At 41.9% G+C, this 19,715-nt stretch overlaps 1 protein-coding gene across 1 annotated transcript in view; it reads right to left on the bottom strand.

Moving 5' to 3' along the window:
• The window catches only part of LOC132392675 (major facilitator superfamily domain-containing protein 6-like), a 70,513-nt gene extending 63,443 nt beyond the window's left edge, over positions 1-7,070 (bottom strand). The window contains exon 1 of the mRNA XM_059966876.1: positions 6,582-7,070. The gene's annotated coding sequence lies outside the window, so the exon portion shown is untranslated. The remainder of the gene's footprint in view (positions 1-6,581) is intronic.
• Between the last annotated feature and the right edge of the window lie 12,645 nt (positions 7,071-19,715).

The following is a 19,715-nucleotide window of genomic DNA, read 5'->3' as shown; positions in this document are numbered from 1 at the left end:
AAAAGGGTATGGGTATTGAAAGCCTGGAAGAGGCAGATGTCCCGTTTGAGTGTGTTCAAGATGTAGATGCACGTGGCACTGAACCTAGTAATGAAACTCAGGAGAAGTCTGAGGTATTTGATTCAGTTGAAAAGGAATGCAGTCCTTGTGGGTCAGATGGACTTGGTTCAGTGAAGAAAGGGTTAACCTTGGTAATAGTGGGAAGTGAGAATTCCCAGTTGTTTGTGCTCGAAGGTGTGTTAAAAGTTAGTGAGGAGACAAAAGGTGGTGATGTGAATATTATTATTGAAGGAAAAGGGAAAAGTGTAGTTCCTAAATTGAATGAAGAAAATTTAAAGTCTGGATTGATGTCAGAAGCAGCAACCAGGCTGCAGAGACAATGGCTTGGTAATACAGTGCCCGTGAATCAATTACAGGTTGATTTGGAATGTAAAGGTTCCCCACACGCTGTTGTTATTCAAGACAGTGCTGTGACGAGGCAGAATTTGAAATGCTGTTTGAACAAAGAGAGTTCGCTTGCAGATTTTAAATTGAAAACTAATAGCATGAAGGGTCCTGAAGATAATGCTAACAAATTGCTTAAAATTAAAGAATTGTGTGGAAATTTGGAAAATGGTCCAAGTTTGGAACACATTGTTGATAAAGTTACTCCTATGAAAGGAGCATGCGAAAGCCTATTCCACACTAGTATACAAGTTAACCACATGGGAGTTAACTGGAAAAAGGGCGAGGGTTGACGGGATGCCATTTTAAATAACAGGATCAGGTTTTAAGGGATTTCGACAAAGCATGTGAATAATAAAGACAACCCCCATGGAAGATTGACTGTTAAGTTTGAAAGTAAAAATAAAGATTAGTATTTGTATGAACTTTTGTAATATACACGTAAGCTAAGATCACAACTCTTTAGTTTTTGTTTGCTGAGGAAAAGGAATAAAAATAGGTAGTTATTAAATTGGAGTCTGATGCTACAAGAATTTATTAAGGTACAAGATGTTAAGATATTAAAGGAAGTGACAATATAATCGTTAACTGTTTAGATGCTGAATTGAATGTATAACTGTATTATTCTGTAGTGAAAAAAAACTCTTGTATTGTGTTAGATTCTAAAATCCTGTAAGACTCTGTATTAATTCATTTTTACCGATGGTAAAAATCTTTGAAGGAAGGGGGTGTTACGAATGTGCCACATCTCTGAGGGGCCAAAGGGTACAAAGTCGCCCCCTCCTTTTTAAGAATCACAAGATTGCTATTAATTCGGGTCTGGGACCCAGGAAATGAGAGAGAATCCTCAAGGTTTTGGAATGTGTCCTGGCCTCAGCAAGACAAAGCCACGGATAACGGCCATTGTCTCTTGGAGAAGGAATTGTGTATTGAGTACTGTACTATTCATTGAAGCCCTCAGGGGACGACCAGAGTGGGCTGGTTGAGGGATTGCATCATCCCAACCTGATTGACATCTGAGACCCCTTGAGAAAGGATAAAAAAGGGCCTGGGGAACAACCCCTTTAGACGCACCAGGAGAAACGCTGGAAAGCCAGTGACAGCGTTTTATAGCGAACACCGGTGAGGGCCCGTGTGCATCCTCCCTTGCCAGGGTAGCGGGCTCATCACGGAAGAATGGCTTTAGCTAAAGGAGAGGCCACAAGTGAATGGCCACACCAACAGGCCTCCTGAAGGATCAAAATCATAAAAAGGAAAGCCGGCAAGTTTCTAAAAACCTCTCTCTCTCCAACCAAAGGCTGCAGCCTGAATGAACTGAGTGATTTTTATATATCCATCGGACAATACATTATCCCCTAGACAACAATAGAGCTTATTTCTTATTGATTATTATTATACCTGCACTTTTAGATTTAGTATTGATGATGTATATTATCTGTATGTTTGCATTGATATTATTTTTGTGTATTTTTACTAATAAATACTGTTAAAAATAGTACCATCAGACTTCAACGGACCTCTCTATCTTTGCTGGTAAGTGACCCAGTTACGGGGTTCGTAACACCATATACAACCCTGATATTCATTTTCTTGCATAATAAAACCATGATAAAGTAACAACCATAATAGAATAAATGGAAGACCACACCAACAGGGCAGATAACTGGTGTGCAAACTGTGCAAACACTAAAATAAAGTAAAACAAAGAACTAATGATAATTTACTGAATCAGATGAAAATTGGGTATCAAATCAGAAACAATGAAATCAGCTATATCTTAACCGACCTTCTATACACGGATGATATGAAATTATACGCTCCTTCATCAGTTAAGCTAAAGCAATTAATTCAGTTAGTAGAACTATTTTCAAAAGAAATAAACATGAACATTGGACTGGATAAATGCAGAGCATTAATCATAAAGAAAGGTACAATAGAGCTAATAGAATATAAAACAGAGCAGCAGGATACAATACAACCGATGGATGAATATAAAACATATAAGAATCTGGGACATAAACAAAAAAAAATAGATGATAATGTGAAAAGGAAAAGCTTTTGACAGAATTTACTTCAAGGCTTAAGAAAATCTACCAAACAGAGCTCAACAGTAAAAATATAACAAAGGCAATAAACACTTCCTTTATACCTATATTAACATATTATTTTGGCATAATATTTTGGTCCAAAACTGATCTGGAAAATTTACAAAAAAAAATAAGAACTCAAATGACAAATTTCAGAAAACATTATGTACATTTGAATCCACTTAGATCAACACTACCTGGGACAGAAGGGGGAAGAGGAATAACAAACAATAAAAATCTACACAACAGTCAGATAAAACTTCTAAGGATATACTGTACTTTCATCAATGAAAACAGGATTCAGCACTCCATACAAGCATTTGCAATTCTGATAAGAAGCACACACCACTAAATTTAAATGACAGCACATTTAAATGTGACAGTACAATTAAACACAAAAACATGATGACTTTTATCACTATTGAAGAACAAGTTATTCAATGGAAGACAACCCCATGATCTGAGCAGACGAGACTGCAACAAGAAGTGTCGAACGCCTGGCTCGGAGTTGGAGACCTCCTCCCAGAAACAGAAGGGCTCCTTGTGGCAATGCAGGACCAGGTGGTTAGCACAAAAGAGATCAAAAATCCATAATAAAATACCAACAAACTCAAGGTGATAAATGTAGAAAACACCAAGAAAAATCAGAAACAATCCCAACACATTACAGGATGCTGTAGCAGTTTAACTTTATCCGATTACTTACACAGGCACAATCAAGTAGCAAACACCATTCATCAAAATCTTGTTTTATGATACAAACTCATAAATAAAATCATACCTTACTATAAATACAAATCTGATCCAGTTTTAGAGTCAGAATGCTACAAATTATATTCTGATTAATCAATTACAGATAGGATAATCCATAATAAAGTTTGGATATAATAGTACAGGATAAACAAACAAGAACAACTTATTTAATAGATATTGCCATTTCAAACACACATAACTTACAGAAATCATAAGTGAAAAACACCAAAAAGATGCTGAATTAAAAGAGGACATTGAAAGTCTATGGAACATAAACAGGGTATACATTGTCCTGATAGCAATATCCACAGCTGGTGTCATCCTAATGTTATTATGCAATAATATTAAGCTATTAGGGCTACACAGTAATATCTCTGTAAATCTTCAGAAAGCCACAATACTAAACTGAGATGTAGTTGTTATGTACCTTTGCTGACCAGAGTTGAGTGAAGAGTCAATGAAATGGCATCTGATGTGGATTAGTCAAATTGGAGTGGTTGCAAGTTGCATCTCAGGCAGGAGTTGATATGTTTCATCACCAATCTTTCAAAACACTTCATCGCTACCCCAACCTGCCCCTATTCCTAATGTTAGCTTCCACACCCCTCTCTCCTCCATCCCCTAAATCTACCTCCAACCCTAACTTTCAGTTCCCTCTTTCTCCATCCACTAACCCTAACTATAACTCCTTCCCTTTCCCCTCCAGCTTCTTCTCCCCTCCAGCCCCTCACCCTAACAACATCCCACAATGGAAAGCACCTCTATCAATTCTGGAGAAAGCCCCCATTAACACGGAGCATCCAAGCACCCCCTGACCATAGTCAACACCCCACAGACTCACAGCCACTCCACTCTCACACATACAGTTTTAAGCCTCTGGTGTAACTAACCCCCACCTTGCACACATAAGCATAGCAGAATATCTAACACACCCTCTCCCACTCTGAAGAAAGACAAACTCCAAGAAAGTAATGCGGAACCAGGTTAATGAAAGTGTGGGCCATTCCAAAGTTGCAGGGTCTAGTAACACTGGATCTCCAATAACAAGATCAAGGAAACACAAAGGGAATAATTTACTGTAACTGTATTCATTCAGAGTCTTTGGGTGGGGGGGGGGGGGAAATTGCACTTGAAGTACTATGCACATTTATGGTCTTACTACTCGAAACAAAGGAGTAACATGCCAAAGGATGTGCATGAAGTGCAAGGAAGATTGTTTCCAAGAATCGTTATTTGCCACACGAATACAGGAGAGATGTCTTACTCTAATTATATAAGATTCTGATCTTTCTAACTTTAAAAAAAACACATTTCTAGATTAGTTTCTAAAATGGTGTAGGAACAGAAATTGAATAGCCTAATCACAATTCTGCAGAGTTTAGAAACATGCAAAGAGTTGAATCTTCGGAAGCTGGATCAGGACAAGACTCACACAGTGAATGGCAAGGCCCTGGAGAGTGCCGTGGAACATGAGACACGTACTCATTTCCCAGGTAGACAGGGCGCAGGAGGAGGCATTTGTCATGCTTGCTTTAATTGTTCAGCACACCGAGTACTAGAGTTGGCATGCCATGTCATTATTGTATGAGATACTAGTGAGGCTGCATTTGCAGAACTGCATGCAGTTCTGGTCACCCACCTGTAGAAAGAATGTCATTAAATTGGAGATGCTGCAGAAAAGATTCACAATGATGTATCTGAGACTGGAGGGCTTAAGTTATAAGGACAGAATGAATAAGTATTACTCCCCCACCCCCAGAGCACAGGGGGCAGAGGGTTGACCTTATAAGAGTATATAAAATCATGAGGGACATAGATAAGATGAATGTCACAGTCTTTTATCCAGGGTACAGAAATCTAAAAACAGATTTAAGGTTAAAATGTTAAGATGACCTCAGGGACAAGTGTTTCCGCACAGGGATAAGTGCCACAAGTTGTAGAAGAGGGTAGTTACAACATTTAAAAGATAGTTAAACAGGCAGGAAAGGTTATAAGGGCCAACACAGGCAGGTGGAACTAGCTCAAGTAAGAACTTGGTCAGCACAGATGAGCTGGGCCAAAGCATCTCTTTCTGTGCTGTATTACACTTCAACGCTATGAATATCATGAGAACTGATTCCATTGAAACACACACATATCTTACACAGCACCACAAGGCTGAATGCAAACAGGATATTTCCCCTGTTGGAGGTGTTGAAAGCCAAGGGCCCCATTTGCAGAACATAGAATGGGGGGGGGGGGGGCGCTAACTAAGAGAGGGCTGACCAGGCAATTTTCACTCAAGAGTGACCTTTGGGATTTTCTACCCCTGAGGGTGATGGAGGCTTAGACACTGAGTTCATTGGAATAAGTGTTCCATTGATTTTGGATATTAAAGTAATCAATGGATTTGGGAATAGTGTGGAAAGATGGTGCTGAGGTAGAAGTTCACCTGGAGGTCACAGTCTGCCGTGGGCCACGCACCTACATCACATACTTATGCTGCTTTCTATCAAATTCCACCTCAAATAATCTGGTTACTTTGACGGGTAGAGCCTATCAGAAAGGGCCAGGTGAATCACCAGCTCTTTCTGCTCCCTCCCCATTGCCATTGCAAAGGCCGCTGAGTACCTTCCCATCCTGTGTTTACCGAAGTCAGTGACGCCTTTACATTCTAGGCGTGTGCGTGAATCAGAAACTGCCTTCACCACCCAGCTACACAAAGGAAACATAATCACTCTTTAAGTTCAAATGCACCCGAATTTATAGTGGAAAATTAAACTAGTGCGCAATCGCCGATTTCACAGCAAATGTCCACAAATTCGGATTTTGCCAAAATATCTGGGAGACAGTGTCGCTGCAACCGTTTTGTTCCACGGTTAACGCTTTTCCTGGGAAGGGGTAGGTGCCACGGGCTTGTGAGAAATTGCCCCCGGCAGTGCACTGGGATAATAGAACATACCGGGACAGGAAATAAAAGGGGTTTCAACACGAAGTGAACTTCAAATAACCATTCGTCCAAAAGCCAGGTTTTAAAAGTATTTTTGAAGAAACGTACAGCTCCTGTACATTACGCCTTTTCAAAGGGACGCTTGTTCACAGATCCGCTTTCACCGAACAAGATTTTTTGTTGGTCAACGCACAAACAAAATGCTGGAGGAACTCGGCAGGTCAGGCAGAATTTCAGAAGCAAACCAACATTTTTGTATTCTACGCCCACCCACCATCACCCGGGTCAATATCATGGCACTGCCCGCGTCATCTCCAGATAGTCGCTGAATACCCACCGGCTCGACCCAGGGGGTTGACAGATCTTACCTCGAACAGGAAGGTAAAAGGAGCCGTTCCTTTCCTGTCACTCGGTGTCTCGGTTTACATAACAGCTCTGAATGCGTCCATACCGGCGCCAGCAGTAGGTACAGCACCCCCTCGCCTCCGCAGCTGGAACCCTCCCGGTGGCGAGCTCTTTCTAATGGCACATGAGGCCGGAGACGTTGGGGCGAGACTGGGCCCGAACACCTGTCTCACTGAAGTTCCGACTGAGCTTCGGCGGCAGGAAGCCGGCACTGCACCCTCGGCGCCGCGATCGGCGAGGCAGGACACACCCGCCACCCTGCTGAACAATGCATCACGGGCAGCTACCGCGCACAGGACAACAACCCTCGGCTTGAGCCAACCGGCCCCGTGAGGAGGCTCATCGGAGACGTGACCCCAGCGTGACAGGAGTCATCGTAGCGAAACAAATTCACTGGAAATACTCAGAGGGTCAGGCAGCATCTGCAGGGAGAGAGGGGGGGGGGGCGGGTGTCTTCGGGCCGGTTACCTTTCTTCACAATTGTGAATAATCGAGACCGCGCACGTTTTACCGGGGAGGTGGTGGGGGAGATGAGGGAAGAACTGAAGCGAGTGCCCGTGAGAGGCGGAAGAAAGGGCGATGCGAAAGGAACCGGTGATGTGAGTAGTGTTGGTATAAAAACAGTGGCACAGGTTGGGTCCAGAAGTAGGTTTTAATGAGAAATAGGAGTTTTGCTCTTCGCATTGTTAAAACACAACTTTAAATCGGGAGAGCTTGTTGAAATCTCGGCAATTATTCCCTCCAGGTATAATTTTGTTATTAGTAGCTATCGAAGTGTTCGAACGCCATGAAGAGCGAAGTCTAATAGCAATTTAAAAGAACGCACCGTTGTTCAGGTAACGACCCGGAGTTTCTCTGCACTTCCCACCGTGCTCCATCACCAACTATCCATTCCTGACATCCAAAGGCATTACCCACAGCTGTTAATATCTTGGGGGCTACCATTGAACGGGAGTTGCCTTATACACTTTGTGGCTACCAGAGCAATTCAGAGGCTTGGGATCCTCTGGCGAATAACTCGCCAAAGCCTGCCCGCCATCTACAAGGCTCAAGTCAGGAGTGTGATGGAGTCCACTTGCCTGTGTAAGTGCAGCTTCAGTGGTGCTCTGGAAGCTTCCTACCATACAAGCCATAGCAGTCTACTTGAAAGGCACCCCATCATCCCATCATTCACTTCATCACCAAAGCACAGTAACAGCAGTTTGTACTATCTGCAGGATGAACCAAGGCGACTCACCAAAACTCCAATCTCGGGACCTCTACCAGTCAGAGAAACTGGGGCAGCCAAAGCAGAGGGTACCATCATTTGGAAGTTGTCTTCAAGCTACATATCATACAGACTTGGAATTAAATCACCATTCCTGAAACTCCCTCCTAACAGCACACCTCAAGGACAGCAATGGGTCAAGAAGGCAGCTCACCACTACCTTCTCAAGGGCAACTAGGTTTGGGCAATTAAATGCTGGCTCAGCCTGTAAAGCCCACATCCCACTGAAGGAATATTAAATATATTTTTCATGAAACCACCAAAAGAGTGTTGACACAAATGGGTATGTATAATTGTACATCATGGATTGTACTGATGTAGAATTTATGTGGCATTTTGAATTAATTTCTTACAATTTTGCACTACTATGATTGTAGTGATCTAGAATCACAGAGCACTACTGCATAGAAACAGGCCCTTCAGCCCATCTAGTCTGTGCTGAACTGTTATGAGGCAATTTCCTGCAGAGATTATTTATGTACTTTGTAAGCACAAAAACACATAAAAATAGAAGCTGTAAGCAAAATATACCATAAAAATAGAAGCAGGAAAGAAAACTCTGTCATTCATTCTGCTCATTTCAATGAGATAATGGTTAATCTGATTTGATCTCAGTTCACATTCCACAACTGTCTGGTGTTTTCCTTAAAGCCCTAACATCTATATTCAGTGACAGACCATGCAGTTCTCTAGGGAGAATTCTAAAAATAAAGAACTTCCTGCTCGTCTCGGTCGTAAACGGCTGACCTCTTATTTTGATATGGTTGCTTCTCATCTTGGATATCCCAGCTGGGGATATATCATCCATGCACCCATTCAGTCAAACTTGAAAAAAAAATGTCTATTGTCTCAATCTGTTTAATCTCTCCTCATAGGACAAACCGCCTTGCCAGGAATTGATCTAGTAAACCTTGGTTTCAGTGCTCCATGGAGAGCAAACCTGTGTGGAACATTCCAGGTGCAAGTTCAACATTGTCCTATATAACTACAGTATGACAAATTTACAGGCACCCACTTCCACTCACAATAATGGCCAATATATCACTGCTTTCAAAATTGGTTGTTATGCCATTTGCTTTCCTAATTTTTTGCTTATGGAGTTAATTTTTAATGATTTTTGTACCCAGATGACTTTCAGGTCCCTCAGAACACCAGCACTTTTCAAGACCTCACTAGTTAGAACATATTTTGTTTTTCTAATTTTACGACCAAAGTGCAAAACCTTACATTTTCCACATTATATTCCATCTACCAAGTCTTCCACTGTTTACTTTGTATGTCTATATTCTCCAAAACCTATTTGTATCCTCCTCATACTAAGATGCAACTTTGTATACAATTTGGAAATATTACTATTGATTCTGTTATCCAAGTTATTGATTCAGCCAAAGAGCTGACATTCTTGGAGGAATGGCCATATGGGTAGAGCTTAAAAGCAAGAAGGGAAGGGTCTCTTTAGTAGGAATGTATTATTGCTTCAACCCCCATAGCTAGCAGGAACTTCAAAATCAGAATTGCCCATAGTTGAAAGTAATGTAGGGTAGTATTAATAGGAGATTTAAATTTGCCCAGTATTGGGCCTGTCCAAGGGCTAGGACAGGGTGGCATTGTGAAATGGGTCAAGGGAAAGTTTCCAAGTCAATATAGAGAGGGCACTATACGGGAGGGAGCAGTATTTGGATCTCCTCTTGGGGAGAAAGGCAGGGCAAGAAACTAAAGTGATCATAATTCTATTAATTTTAAGATAATGATGGAAAAGGATAGGTGATGTTGACAGATTAGGGTCCTAAACTGAGACAGGGCTAATTTTGGGGGAATTAGACAGGATCAAGAAGAGATTGATTGGGTGAACCTGTTGGAAAGAAAAGTAACAAATGGCAAGTGAGAGGCTTTTAAGGGTGTGATATTAAGTGTTTAGAAGCTGCATGTTCCTGTTAGGATAAAGCGTAAACCTGGCAAGTTTAGGGAATCTTGGCTAATGAGAGACATTGATGAAAAGGAGGAAGCTTACAGTATATTTGGTTTAGGATGTTGGGATCGAACAAATCACTTGATGACTAGAAAAAGCTTAAGAATACTCAGGAGGACTAAAAAAGATTATGAATGAATATGGCAGGTAAGCTTAAGGCAAGTTCCAAGAGGTTCTATAACTACATTAAGATTAAAAGGGTGGCTAGGGAGTGAGTTGGTCCCACAGAGGTCAACAAGGCTGCCTATGTCTTGAACTCCAGGAGATGGGTGGGATCTTTAATGGACAATTGTCCTCAGTGTTTACCAAGGAGAAAACCATGATTGAGAAAGAAATATGGAAAGCAAATCGAGATGTTCTGGTACTTGCAGCCTTACAGTATATCAAGGTAGATAAATCCCTGGAGACTGACCAGGCATATTTGAAATTTACAGGCAGAAAGAGAGGCAATTGCAGAGTTGCTTGAGCAGTTATTTGCTTGATTGTTAACCACTGATAAGTTCCTGAAGTCTGTAAGGTGGTTAATGCTGTTATATTCCCTAAAACTGTATCAAATCCAAAGTAATTGCAATCCAGTCAGCCTGATATCAATAGTGAGGAACACACACAAAATCCTCGAGGAAATCAGCAGGCCAGGCAGCATCTATGGAAAAGAGTAAACAGTTGACGTTTAGGGCTGAAACCCTTTGGACTGGGGAAAAAAAAAGCTGAGGGGTAGATTTAAAAGGTGGGGGGGAGTGGAGGGAGAAACACCAGGCAATGGGTGAAACTTGGAGGGGGAGGGATGAAGCAAAGAGCTGGGCAGTTGATTGGTGAGAGACAGAAGGCCACAGAAGAAAGAAAAGGGGGGATGTGAGCATCAGAGGGAGGTAATGGGTGGACTAGGAGATAACATGAGAGAGGGACAAGGGTATGGGAAATGATGAGGGGCAGGGGGTGCGGAGGCATTACTGGAAGTTTGAGAAATCGATGTTCATGCCATCAGGTTGGAGGCCACTCAGACAGAATATAAGGTGTTGTCCCTCCAAGCTGAGTGTGGCCTCATCATGACAGTAGGGGAGGCCATGGATTGGCGTATTGGAATGGGAATGGGAAGTGGAATTAAAATGGGTGGCCACAGGGAGATCCCACTTGTTCTGGCGGATGGAGCGTAAATGCTTGGTGAGCGGTGTTCCAATCTGCGTCAGGTCTCACCAATATACAAGAGGCTACACCGGGAGCACCAAACAGAGTATATGACCCCAACAGACTCACAGGCAAAGTGTCGCTTCACCTGGAAGGACTGTTTGGGGCCCTGAATGGGAGTGAAGGAGGAGGTGTAGGGGCAGGTGAAGCACTTGTTACACTTGCAAGGATAAGTGCCAGAAGGGAGATCAGTGGGGAGGGACAAATGGACTAGGGAGTCACGTAGGGAGCAATCCCTGTGGAAAGCAGAAAGAGGGGAGGAGGGGAAGATGTGTTTAGTGGTAGGATCCATTTGGAGGTGGCAGAAGTTTCGGAGAATTATGTGCTGGATGCAGAGGCTGGTGGACCGGTAGGTGAGGACAAGAGGAACCATATCTCTGGTAGTGCGGCAGGAAGGTATAGTAAGTGCAAACATGTGTGAAATAGAAGAGATGGGGTTGAGTGCAGCATTGATGATGGAGGAGGGAAGCCTCTTTCTTTGAAAAAGGACGACATCTCCTTTGTTCTAGAATGAAAAGCCTCATCCTGAGAGCAGATGCGGTGGAAATGGAGGAATTGAGAGAAGGGGATGGCATTTTTACAAGTAGCAGGGTGGGATGAGGTATAGTCCAGGTAGTTGTGAGAGTCTGTTGTTTTATAATAGACACCGGTGGATAAGCTGTCCCCGGAGATAGAGACAGTGAGGTCGAGAAAGGGATGAGAAGTGTCAGAAATTGACCAGGTGAATTTCAGGCAAAGTGGTTGAAATCAATGAGTTCAGCATGGGTGCAGGAAGCAGCACCAATGCGGTCATTGATGTAGTGTAGGAAAAGTGCAGGACGGTTTCCAGTGTAGGCTTGCAACATAGACTGATCCACGTAGCCAACAATAGGCAGGCATAGTTGGGACCCATGTGAGTGCCCATGGCTACCCCTTTTGATTGAAGGAAGTTGGAGGAGCCAAAGGAGAAACTATTTAGAGTGAGGACAAGTTCCGCTAGGCGGAGGAGAGTGGTGGTGGAGGGGAACTGGTTGGGTCTGGTGTTGAGAAAGAAATGGAGAGCTTTGAGGCCTTCTTGGTGGGGGGGATGGAGGTGTATAGGGACTGGATATCCATAATAAGAATAAGATGATGGGGGCCAGGTAACCCCAGAGATGCTGCCCTGTTTGCTGAGTTCCTCCAGCATTTTGTGTGTGTGTTGCTCAGATTTCCAGCATCTGCAGACTTTCTCTTATTTGTCATCAGCGGGAAAGTTACTGGATGGAATTTTGATGGATAGGATCTACTAGCATTTGATTAGACAGAGACTGATTTGAAGTTCGCATGGCATTGTACATGGGATATTGAGCTTGACAAACCTTTTAGAGTTTTTTGAAGAGGTAACCAGAAAGTCAATGAGGGTAGCACAGTGGATGTTTTCAAAGTCCTGCATGGTAAGAATGTCTGGAAGGTTACAGTAGGTCCTTGGACTCCAAGGAGATATAGTTAGGTGGATTCAGAATTGTCTTTGAGGGTGAAAAGCAGAAGCTGGTGGTTGAATGTTATTTCTCTGAATGAAGGTTCGTGGCAAATGGTGTCCCACAGGGATCAGTGTTTTGTATGTCAATGCACAAGGCTTGATCAGTAAGTTTGCAGATGACACAAAATTAGGAGGTGCCATTGATAATGAAAAAGGTTATTGCAGATTACAAGAGGATCTTTATCAGTTAGGGAAATAGGCCGAGGAGTGTAATGGAACAGAGGGGCTTAGGTGTCCCTCTGCATATATATGAATGGTGCCACAACAACAACCTCTCACTAAGCATCAGCAAACCCAAAGAGCTACAGGATGTAGAAACTGGTGCTCTATGAACCAGCCCTAATTAGAGGATCTGAGGTGGAGAAGATCAATAACTTAAAATCCTTGACATTGTCATAATGAAGGATCCATCCTGGAACCAGAACTTAAGTGCTATTGCAGAAAAGGCATAGCAGCATGTCTACTTTCTTAGAAGCTTGCAAAGATTTGGTATATTATCTAAAACTTTGACAAACTTCTATAGATGCACAGTGGAGAGTATGCTAAATAGTTATAACACAGTCTGGTGTGGAAAAACTTACAAAAAGTATTGGACACAGCCCAGTCCATCACAGGCAAAGTCCTTCCCACCATTGAGCATATCTACAAGGAGTGTTGCCACAAGAAAACACCGTTCATCATCAAGGACTTCCACCATCCAGTCCATGCTCTCTTCTTACTGGTGCCATTGGGAAGGAGGTACAGGATCCTTAGGTCCCACCAGGTTGATGAACAGGTATACCCCTCAAACATCATGCTCCTGAACCAGTGCGGATAATTTCACTCATCAACTTGGAACTGATTCCAAAATCTATGGACTCACTTTTAAAGACTCTACAATTCATGTTCTTAGTATTCCATACCTTTAGCCTTCCATACCCCTACCATCCATATACCTTTATAAACTTCTTTTAAACATTGAAATCGAGCCTGCATGTGCCATTTGCTCTGGCAGCTCATTTCACACTCTCACAACCCTCTGAGTGAAGAAGTTTCCCCTCCTGTTGCCCTTTAACCTTTCATCTTTCATCCTTAACCATGACCTCCAGTTGTAGCCCCACCCACCTCACTGGTAAAAGCCTGCTTGCATTTACTCCTTCTATACTTTTCATAATTTTGTATACCTCTATCAAATCTCCTCTCAATCTTCTCAATCTTCTACATTCCAGGGAATAATGTCGTAACCTCTCCAATCTTTCCATGTAATTCAGTTCCTCCAGACCCAGCAGCATCCTTGCAAATTTTCTCCGTACTCTTTCAACCTAATTTACATCTTTCCTCTAGGTAGATAATCAAGGTTGCAACTAGTACTCCAAAGTAGGCCTCACCAAAGCCTTAAGCAACTTCAACACTAGATCCCATCTCCTGTACTCAATACTTTATGAAGGCCATTGTGTCAGACACTTCTTTTGCAACCCTATCAGCCTGTGAAGCCACTTTCAATGAATAATGGATCTGTATTCACAGATACCTTTGTTCTACCACACTCCTCAGTGCCCTACCATTCACTGTGTAAGACCTACCCTGAATGCTCCTACCAAAGTGCAACACCTCACAACTGTCTGCATTAAATTCCATCTGCCAGCCCATTTTTCCTGCTGATCCAGATCCTGCTGCAAGCTATCATAGCCTTCCTCGCTGCCCACTACACCCCTAATCTTTGGTGTCACCCGCAAATTTGCTGATCAAGTTAACCACATTTTCATCCAGATTGTTGATATAGGTGACAACTAACAACGGACCCAGCACCATCCCTGCGGCACTCCACCAGTCACAGGCCTCCAGTCAGAGAGGCAACCATCTACTACCATTCACTGGCTTCTCCCACAAAGCCAATGTCTAATCCAATTCACTACCTCATCTTGTATGCCAAGCGACTGAACTTTCTTGACCGAACTCCCATCTAGGACCTTGTCAAATGGCATGTAGGCAACATCCACTGCCTTGCCTTCATCAACTTCCCTGGTAACTTCTTCAAAAAACTATAAGATCACTTAGACACAATGGTGATGGCTATACTATATATGGAACGAGCTTTCCGAAGAAATGTTTGAGACAAGTTCAGAAGTATCACTTTAAGAAGCACTTAGACAGATATAAGGGGGTGGGGCTTTGAGGGATATGAGCTGAACGCAGGACATTGGGACTAGCTGGGTGGACACAGTGGTCAGCATGGATTAATTGGGCCAAAGAGACTGTATGCATGCATTATTGCTCTATGAATGTGTTTGATAGCTGAGATACCATCACAAATCCATGTAGCACCCCATTAAATAATAGTATTGAGCAATGCGAAATGTATTGCTACCAACGAGGGAAGTATGTTGGACTGCTTTCTTGCTCTGTAGTCTATGATTCTTAGAATTTCCAGGCTAATCTACTCCTCATTTATTATTATATGTATGTGGGATAGAGACACTCCATTGAGTAGCTGTTCAGAAGGGGAATAATTTTTAATTTATACATTGTCTTTGAATACATCAAGACATCTCAAAGGATCTTAGCACCAATGAAGGCAAATGCAATGTTAGAATTCATTTTGAGAGGACTAGAATATAAAAGCAAGGATGTAATACCAAGGCTTGATAAGGCACTGGTGAGGCCACACTTGGAGTAATGTGAGCATTTTTGGGCCTCTTATTTTAGGAATAATGTGCTAACTTTGGAGAGGGTTCACTGGAGCTTAACAAATATGATTCTGGGAATGAAAGGCTTAACATATGAGAAAAGTTTGACTGCTGTGGGCCTGTACTTGCTGAAATTCAGAGCAATTGAAACCTATTAAACATTGAAAGGCCTAGATAGAGTAGATGTGGAGGGGATGTTTCCTATAGAGGGAGAGTCTAGGACCAGAGGGCACAACCTCAGAAAAGAAATGAGCAGGAATTTCTTTAGGCGGGGGGGGGGGGGGTGCATTTGTGGAATTTGGTGCCGCAGGTGGCTATGGAGGACAGGTTAATTGGTGTATATAAAGTGGAGGTTGCTGGATTCTTGGTAAGTCAGGGCATGAAAGGTTATGGGGTGAAGGCAGGAGAATGGGGTTGAGAGGGAAATGTGTCTGCCATGATGAAATAGTGGAGTAGACTGAATTTTTTGAAGACATCAAATACCTTTCATCAGCACTTCTTGCGTTCTCCTTAAAAATTAAATCAAGTTAATTAGGCAATAACCTTCTCACAACAAGTCATGCTGAATGCTTTGGGTTGATTTGTGCCTTTTTAGGACTGATTCAAATAACTTGTCCATCCCTAAGGTTTAGTTAACTAACCTGTAATTACTCAATTAATACATTCCCCCTTTAATTGATAGAATTATGTTAGCTGTTCTCCAATTTTCTGACATCTGTACTTCAGCCAGATTAGGAGAACATTACTGTTGGAGGTACTATATATCTTTTAAGTGATACATTAAACAAAGGCTCCTTTTGCCGTCTCAAAGGTAATAGATAAAAGGAAAATCCTATTTATTCTCCAAATAAATGGTCACACAACCATTTATCTAGTCACTATCATGCTGTTACCTGATGTGAGCAAATGGACTTTAATGATGAGGCCACTAGCCCACCTCATATTTCAGCTAGGTGGCCTCCAAGTTGATGACATAAACGTCAATTTTTCCAATTTTCAATAATTTTCCCTCTCCCCCTTCTCCCTGCTTCACTCACATACTCTGGCCTCTTATTTCATCTCCTCACCTGCCTATTGCTTCCCCCGGTGCACCTCCTCCTTCCTTGTCTCCCATAATTCACTCTTCTTCAGCCCTTTGACTGTTCCATTTATCACCTCCCAGTTTGGTGCTTTATTCCCCCCCTCCCCTTCACATTTATCACCTTCTAGCTTGCCCTCCTCCCCATCCACCCACCTTCCTTTCCCCCTTCTTTTCCAATCCTGATGAAGGAGAAGAAGAAAGCCCTTAACTCCGAGTGGAGTCATTGGGATTCCATTGTGATGGTGGGTTTTTTTCTTATTTTTACAAGGCTGAGTTGCTAGCTCGATGCTCAACCCAGCACAGATGGAAAGCTTGCAAGGGGGCTGGCTGGATTTAAACTCGAACCCCGAAGTCCGGCGCTGATGCTGCTACGCCACCAGCCGGCTTCTGATGAAGGGTCTAGGCCAATAATGTTGTTAGTTTATTCATTTTTCATAGACGCTACCTGACCTGCTGAGTTCTGCCAGCATTTCTGTGTGTTGTCTTGCAGTGTGACTACACTTCCATAGTAATAGGTTGTACAGTTCTTATGGGTGACTTAAATCTGTGAAAGTTGTCTGAAAATCGACAATCTTTTGACCTACTGTATTTTCCTACCATTCTCCTTTATTCCAGATTTCTAGTTATATTGTAGTTTCAATCCTTTTTTGTTCCTTTTCCTCTAATTTCATTGAATAACACTTCCTCTAGAAGCATTACCTGACATCAATGCACCTTCACTACTCTCTCCCAACAAATATCAAGTTTTATAATCATTTTTTCCTTCATCTCCTCCATATCGGCGGCAGTCCCTTGGTTCTCCCAATCCCTCCCTCTTTTCTGAAATGAAAAATGTACCCAGTGTCTAATACTTCTTAGCTCTGATGAAAGGCCATCAGCCTGAAATGTTAATTCTATGTCTCACGCCAGTGAAGCTGCCTGTCCAGTTGGATATCTCCAAAATTTTGGGTTTTTATTTTGGATGTGGGGCATCTGCAGTGCTTTTTTTTTTTGCTTTCTGGAAGGCTCTCCATTGCAGTTTCTCCAAGTGACTTTACGGAAAGTAAATCTGATGCACAAGAAGTGTCTGGTGGATCAGAAACTTGGCATTTCTTAATCCATTCTGAGAGTTTCAGGAGTCCGATGAGGACATTTTAAATGATTAACAGAGGTAATGTGAATACTTTTCATGGTCTTCAGGTGAGTTCTGTAGTTCAAAATGATCTACTGAACTCACCCCAGCACATGAAAAATATTCGCATTAGTTGGGCAGATCAAAATGAGATTTTCCTCTAAGTGCCAATTTGAATGTTTATTGTTTTCTGTAAAGGAACATAAGACATGTTTCACCAATTAATTTATTTTCAGCCTGCATTTGGATATGTTGGTGAATCATTTGTAAAAGATGGGCATCTAGTTTTTTATTACAAGGATATCCTGTTGCCCTACCCATAGGTTTTGTTGCTGATTAGATAGTGGGAAATATGAGCCTATTCCAGAAAAGAACATACTTAGATTATAAACAACAGACTACAAACATTAGTTTAATACCAGTGCTAGGGAAACCCAAAAGAACTTCATTAAATTTGTAACAGTTCTGTCTGTATAAAATCCTGGAATAAATATCTGATTACTTCAGAATATTACCATTAGAATTAATGTCACTCACTACAGAAACTTTTACTTGCACTATATACAGAAATAGACAATTCTCATAGAATATACAGTTGCTATATTTCATGTGTCACTGATATTGTCTCACAAAGCTTTGTTCAGCTGCAATGTAAAACAGTTGTTATGCACACCACGACATCTTTCCTCTGATAGCAAATTCAAAAATACACTTACATAAAAATAATGAATATGTCAACAACAGCCATTCAGCTAAACAGAAAATGTTTTGACATATTTTATTGAACAGAAACAAGTCTGAAATGCATATACCTTTGTTCCAATTGCAAGGATCTTGACTCAGTCTTAAAATATTTCCAAGACCTAAATTAAATGCATCAAGCATGAATAATAAATGACATTGTTAGCATGCGCAGCAGAACAAACTGTTTGAATATAGATTTGTTCAAAAATAGATGCACAGCTCCTATAGATTGTATCATTAAAAAAGCAATATTTTTGTCCAATCTTCATGTTGTTTTACAAGATTCTACCCATTATATTTGCTATGTGAGGTAGTCTGGTGTTCATTGTTGTTCCTGCTAAGTAACAGAGAATTTTAGTATCGGGTGTTGAGCATTCATGTATCGAGTAGCTTAAAATTCTCTTGGGGCCGCCCATGCTCGGCGGTGTAGCATATATTTTCATGAGTTCTGGGGCCTTTCCAAATGAGAAATAAATTAGGAATAACGTTATGCCAAGCTGCTTGTTTACAAGTACATTGAAATTTACCATTCCCATTTTCTTTAGGACTTTGAGCTGAATTTGAAATTAGATAAGACAACAGCTTCCATTTCCTTTTGTAGCCTTGTCTCTCACAATGCATGATACCTATCAACTCCTGCCCAAGAAGCAACTTGGATCTACTCCAATTTGCCTACCGGAGCAACAGGTCCACAGCAGATGCCATCTCACTGGCTCTTCATTCAACCCTGGAAAATCTATACAGCAAAGGTGCATACATCAGGATGCTCTTTATTGACTACAGTCAGCATTCAGTACCATCATCTCCTTAAAACTAATTAATAAACTTCAAGATCTTGGTTTCAATACTGCCTTGTGCAATTGGATCCTCAATTTTTTTCACTTGCAAAACCGAGTCAGTTTGGATTGGCAACAACATCTCCTCCACAATCACCATCAGCACAGGTGTACCACAAGGCTGTGAGCTTAGCCCCCTGCTCTAGTCACTTTACACCTATGACTGTGGCTAAGCACAGCTCCAATGCCAGGTTTGCTGATGACACTGCTGTTGTAGGCCACATACAGGTGGTAACGAATCAGCATATAGGAGCGAGATTGCAATTCTGGTTGGGTCTTGCCATAACAGTAAGCACTTACTCAATATCAGCAAGATGAAGGAGCTGATTATTAACTTCTGCAGAAGAAAACCAGGGGTCCATGAGCTGGAGTTGGAGAGTGTCAACAACTTTAAATTCCTTGGTGTTATTATTTGGTCTTGGACCCAGCACTTAAGTGCAATTACAAAGATTTAACATGACATCTAAAACTTTGACAAAGTTCTGTAGATGTGTAATGTGGAGTATATTGACTGGCTATTTCACAGCATGGTATGGAAACACCAATGCCCTTGAACAGATGGTCCTACAAAAAGTAATGATTCGGCCCAGTCCTTCACGGTTTAAGGCCTTCCCACAACTGAGCACATTACATGGTGTGTTGTCGCAGGAAAGCAGCATCCATTAACAGGGACACCTCTTCTTGCTTTTGCCATCACATAGAAGTTACAGGAGCCTAAGGACTCACACCACCAAGTCCAG

The sequence above is a fragment of the Hypanus sabinus genome, chromosome 4 (genome assembly GCF_030144855.1).
Source record: "Hypanus sabinus isolate sHypSab1 chromosome 4, sHypSab1.hap1, whole genome shotgun sequence".
NCBI lineage: Eukaryota > Metazoa > Chordata > Chondrichthyes > Myliobatiformes > Dasyatidae > Hypanus > Hypanus sabinus.
The sequence above is the reverse complement of the archived record's forward strand: the minus strand, read 5'-3'. Positions and strand labels throughout refer to the sequence as shown.